Below are 6,362 nucleotides of genomic sequence, written 5' to 3'. Positions count from 1 at the left end.
AATTTCTCAACTAGCTTTGAATTTTCAGGGTCAAGCTTATCATTGAATTTAACATGAATCGATTCTTCGACAATTTGTATCTCAGTGTTAAAGATTATGTAGCCTTTAGAGCGTTTAGAGTATCCTAGCAATAAACACTTATGTGCCTTAGAATCAAACTTGCCAAGATTCTCTTTAGTGTTCAACATAAAACACTCACATCTGAAAGGATGAAAGCAAGAAATGTTGGGATTTATGTTCTTCCACAAATCATAGGGAGTCTTACCCATAATAGGTCTAATAGAAATCATGTTTTGAAGATAACAAGATGTGTTAAATGCTTCTGCCCAGAAATGCTTAGCCATGTCAGTTTCTTGGATCATAGTGCGAGCCATTTCTTGCAAAGTCATATTTTTCCTTTCTACAACCCTATTTTGTTGTGGAGTTCTAGGACAGGAGAAATCATGGGAAATGCCATTTGCATAAAAAAAATTCAAAATGTTTATTTTCGAATTTGCCACCATGATCACTTCTGACTATTTTGCAGTCCATTTATGTTTGCACTAGTGAGCATAGAGTAGAGAAGATAGAATATGACTCATCCTTGTGTTTCAAGAACTTTACCCATGTCCAACGACTATAGTCATCAATGATGACCAATCCATACTCCTTACCATTGATAGAGGCAGTTTTCATTGGTCCAAATAAATCAATGTGCAGAAGTTCTAACGTCTAGAGGTAGAAAGAACATTTTTCCCTTTAAAAGATGTTTTAGAAAAATTGTCTTTCTGACATGCTTCATAAAGAGCATCTGAAGCAAACTTCAGGTTGGGTAAGCCTCTGACTAATCCAAGCTTATTTAGCTGAGAAATCCTTCTCATGCTAACATGTCCCAAACGTCTATGCCATACCCATTGCTCATTGTTAACAAACATCAAGCATTTAACATTTTAATCCTCAAGATCAGAAAGTCTAATTTTATAAATGTTGTTCTTTCTCTTTCTGTTAAAAAGGATTGTACCATACATCTAACTAACATCCTTACGGGACTTTTGATTAAAAATGATATCATAATCATTGTCACTAAGTTGACTAATAAACAATAAGTTATGCATCAAATCATCGACCAAAAGAATATTAGTAATAGAAGGAAGTTTATCGTTACCAATGGTTCCAGAGCCAACGACTACAAGATCCCAGAGATCAACCTCATAACTAAGAAAGAAACTTTCGATTCTATCTTTCCAAAAATTAAATTTCTCACAATCAAAGGTTGGTGGTTTATCATTGTAGTGATCTCTCTCGTTATTGTTAACAACGTTAGCAGCGTTAACAACGACCATTGTTTCTCACACAAACTGGATCAGTACAGAACACGGTGAAGTGTTGATAAAACTTTTATCACAATCAGAACCGGAGTTCTGGTACCAATTGAAGGTGTGAAAAACATAATAAAGGGCAGTTTGAATTGGGTTTTAAAAATAAAAGATTTTTCTCAACTCAAGAACACCATTCAAATGTTAATAACAAAGAGATAAAAACACAAGTATTTTTATCCTGGTTCGCTTGAAACTCAAAGCTACTCCAGTCCACCCGCCAAGGTGATTTTTCCTTATACACAAGGACTTAATACACTATGATCACTTATTACAATAATAAAAAAGAATAACCTTATCAAGGATCCGACTATAGCCTAGTCTCCTTAAAGAATCATAGAGAATAACTTTCTTTGTCTTCTCAAGGATCCGGCTATACCCTAGTCTCCTTAAGGAAAAAAAATAGTTTGAATAATATTTTGTGTGTTACAAGTTGCTTTTACACAAGCATATTTTACACAAATGAATTAAAAACACTTAAAGAAAATTGTGTATAAAATTGATATCTTTTCACAAAGAAATAGACTTGTCAAATTGTTGTAGTGCTTAAGAATTTCTTCAAGTCTCCAAGTCCCACTTATATGCATAAGAAAATAGATCATTGGATGGCAAAATTGAGATACCAAATAGAGAGGCTATCCATTGTTGGATAGGTGAAAGGGGTGATACTACATATTGTCATTCACCCATAAATTCAGTGACATGTATGATGAATAGTAATGTCCTTGCCCAAAATATCAGGTAGTGGAAATAATATTTGATTTTTACTATGTACTATTTGATCACGTACCCATTTGATCTTATCTTCAAGTTCATTGGCTTATGCTGAAAGTTGATGAATCATGGAATGTAAAAACATACAGCTGGATTCATAAACTTCAGAATCTTTGGTTAGAACCTTGACAGTGTCAGCAGTCTGGCTTGAGATCTTCAAAGTCTTTAGAATCTCCAGTCAGAACCTTGGTAACCTTAACATTTGGCTTGAGATCTTCAGAATCTTTAGCTTAGTAACAAAATTTCAAAAGCTTGCCATTCTTCAAAAGCTTAACGATCAGAGTCACGTCCAAAAGCAGAAGTGGAGAGAATGTTGCAACATCAGCCTAGCGTCTCTTCAGAAACTTCTCAGGAGTGAATCAACATGGAAGCAGAAAGAACATTGCAATAACAACTTGATATCTTTCAGAACTTCTCGTGATTAGTGCAAAAGCAGAATTTAGAACACAGTATTCAGAAACTGATGACGTTGCATTTTATATACTCAAAATCAGAACTGGTTATTAAAGCAACACAATAACAAACCATTAGGGTACCAAAATTGTTCTCACACAAATACAACATTGTTATTATCAAAACTTAAGGTATATATGCATAACCAAATCTTGTTCTAACAAGGGGCCTTGAAGCGGGAGAGTTAAAGTTAAACCAATTTGTACTTTTGACAATTAAGACTGAATTTTCTTTCATTGGGTTAATACCCTCCATAGATAAGTGATTTTGCAACGAATTGGGTTATCAATTCTTGTGTTATTTATATTTTGCTTTTATTTTTTCTATTATGCATACTCATTGCCATACACATCGTTCCAATATTATGTCTGACATCTTGTCATCTGTAGAATAAAATTTCTATTGGGTGAGCTCTAGGGTTTCTCTACACTATGTTCAAAATGGACAATGCTAAAAAAGGAGGATTTTTGAATCAACCACCTATTATTGATGGTACAAACTATGATTATTAGAAGGATCACATGAGTTCCTTTCTCAAGTCTACGAATAGCAAGACTTAGAAAGCAGACATAAATGGATGGACCCCTCCAAAAGTTACAACTGAAGGCAACATAAAAACCTTAAAGCCTGAGAAGGATTGGTCAAAAGAATAAGATGAAGAAACACTTGGTAACTCTCATACCCTCAATTCCATTTAAAATGTAGCAGACAAAAATATTTTTAGAATCGTCAAGACTTGCACCAGCGGCAAAGGAGCTTGGGAAACTCTCCAAACTGCTCATGAAAGCACCTCTAAGGTTCATATGTAAAGACTTCAACTCCTCACAACTAAATTTGAAAATCTGAAGATGAAGAAGGAGAATGAAACCATTGTTGAATTTACTATTTGTCTATGTGCCATTGCAAATAGCTTTTTTTCCCTTTGTGAAAAAATATCAGATGAAAAGTTGGCCAGCAAAATTCTCAGATCTCTTCCTAAGAGGTTTGATATGAAAGTTATAACCAATGAAGAAGCACAATATGTGATTACATTCAAAGTTGATGAGGTGATTGGTTCTCTTATCACCTTTTAAATGGAAATTAATGACAAAATCCGAGAAAAAGAACAAGAGTGTGGTATTCAAAGTTGATGTTGAAAAAGATAAAGATCAAATATAAGGTAATACTAATGATAACTTAACTAAATCTATTTCACATACAGAAAAAAGATTTGGAAAGTTCATGAGAAGACTTGACAAGAGACCAAGGAATAATGTCACAAACAATGCCAAAGACAATCTGCCTCAACGTAAAGGAAAAAAGGCAGATAAACAAAACAAGGGCAATGTAATTCGATGTCATGAATGCAAAAGCTTTAGGCATATTCAGGCCGAATGCACCAACTTTCTTAGGAAACAAATGAAGGGACACACTGCTACTTTTTTAAATGATAAATCAGATGAAAAAAGTGAAAGTGAGCAAGGCAACATTGTGGTTGCCTTTATATCACACATAAGATCCAAATCTATTAGGCATAATGATGGTGACTCAAGTGGTGAACAACTGTCTGATGATGGAATTGCTGAAGTCTATAAGATGTTGTATCTCAAGTGGAATGATGGATGCAAAGTCATTGAAAAACAAAGAGAGAAGATTGATGTTCTGATTTAAGATAAATCATGTCTTACAACTAAATTTTTTTACTTAAAGGAGGGTGTTAAACCTTTCAAATCCAAACTTGAAGATATGAACTAATCTGTTCACATGTTAAATTTTGGTTCTGAAACCTTTAATGAAATTTTAGGGGTAGGAAAGACTGCAATAGATATGAAAGCAGTTAGATTCAGCTATGATTCATTGAACTCTAAAACTAAGTTTATTCCGCCTAACAAGAAGACCAAGTTCATCATGTAAAAGTATAAGTATCAACATCTTAATTGACATCATAACCAGCACTCTAATGTCTATACCAAAGTTTCATGGGTATATCACCATTGGGGTCGATAAGGTCAAATAGGAACTTTTTATTACAAATTATATGGTAGACTGTACTTCCACTATCTTCCTCTCTCCACTTGGAGTACTACAATGTGTCCTCAACAAGTGTGAAAAGCTAAGGAGGAAAATAAAAGTCACATAGCCTACACTTCCTTAAGATATTTATCACATTAAAACTAGTGTTTGGATAGTGGTTGCTCCTGACACATGACAGGAGAAAATAAATACTTGGAAGATTTGAAGTATGTTACTTTCACTGATGGAGCTAAATGTAAAATCAATAGAAAAGGAAAGTTGGACGACACAAGCCTCCCAAATATGAGTGATGCTATAGTTGTTCAATGTGTCACTACTAATTTCATCAGCATTAGTAAACTTTGTGATCAAGAATTGTCTGTTAATTTCAATCATTCTGAATGCATAATCACTAACAAACATCAGGAGTAACTAATGAAGGGTACCAAATCATCATACAATTGTTATATGTGGTGTCCACAAGAAAAGAATAAACTTCAACAGTGCATGATTTTCAAGGTTGATGAAACTAAATTATGGCATAGGAAACTTGGTCATTTAAATCTTAGAAGTATGAGGAAGATTGCCTCAAAACAAATTCCATCACTGGTCTTCCTAATCTCAAGATCGAAGAAGGGAAGATTTTTGAAGAATGTTAGATAGGAAAGAAAACCAAGATGTCACACAATAAGGTCCAACATATTACCACCTCCAGAGTTCTTGAGTTACAACACATGGATCTCATGAGACCCATGCAAGTGGAAAGCCTAGGAGGAAGAAGATATGTCTTTGTGTGTGTTGGCGACTTCTCAAGGTACATGTGGGTTGATTTTCTTCGAGAAAATTCAGATGCCTTTACTATCTTTGAAAGTTTATGTCAAGGTTTAGAATGTGAGAAGGGAAAAGAGATTGGTAATATTTTTAGAGTTCGTAGTGATCATGGAAGAGAATTTAAGAAATTAAGCTTCTCAAAATTATTTACATATTATGGTATAACTCATGAGTTTCCAGCCCCTATCACCCCTTAACAAAAAGGGGTTGTTAAGCGCAAGAATCCAACTCTTCAATAAATGGATTGGGTCATGTTTCATGCCAAGAATCTACCTTATCACTTTTAGGCATAAGCATCAAGCACTACTTGTTATATTCACAATCGTGTAACCATTCGACCAGGGACCAAAGCTACTCATTGTGAGATATAAAGAGGAAGAAAGCCAAGTGTGAAATACTTTCATGTCTTTGGTAGAAAATTTTATATCCGTGCTGGTAGAGAGAAAAGACGCAAGTTGAATCCTAAAAGTGATTAAGGAATCTTATTGGGATACTCTAAAAATAGTAGGGCATACCGAGTATTCAATAATTGTACAAGGTCTATGATGGAGTCTATAAATGTTATTGTTGATGACATCCAACATGAAGTTGTCAGTGAAGAAGAGAAGGAGTATACAAATATTAAGCATCATGTCACACTATATGTACTAAAAAAAGGTACCAACATCACTCTGTCTCCTGAAGATGAGAACTCAGAAGTTGAAGAAGATAGTATTCCTGGAAACAAAGGGTCATCCATAATATTTCATAAAATTCATCCAATAGAAAATATTATTGGGGATCTAAATGAAGGAGTCATCACCAGATCTAAGGAAGTGATAACTAATATGTATTTCATCTCTAAAAGTGAACCCAAGAATGTCAAGGAAGTCCTCAAGGATGAATACTGGATAAATTAAATGCAAGAAGAACTAGGTCAATTAGAAAGAAATAAAGTTTAGAAGTTGGTCCCTATAC

This window comes from Lathyrus oleraceus, chromosome 3 (genome assembly GCF_024323335.1).
Source record: "Lathyrus oleraceus cultivar Zhongwan6 chromosome 3, CAAS_Psat_ZW6_1.0, whole genome shotgun sequence".
In the NCBI taxonomy this organism is placed as follows: domain Eukaryota; kingdom Viridiplantae; phylum Streptophyta; class Magnoliopsida; order Fabales; family Fabaceae; genus Lathyrus; species Lathyrus oleraceus.
This window is presented reverse-complemented; position numbering follows the sequence as displayed.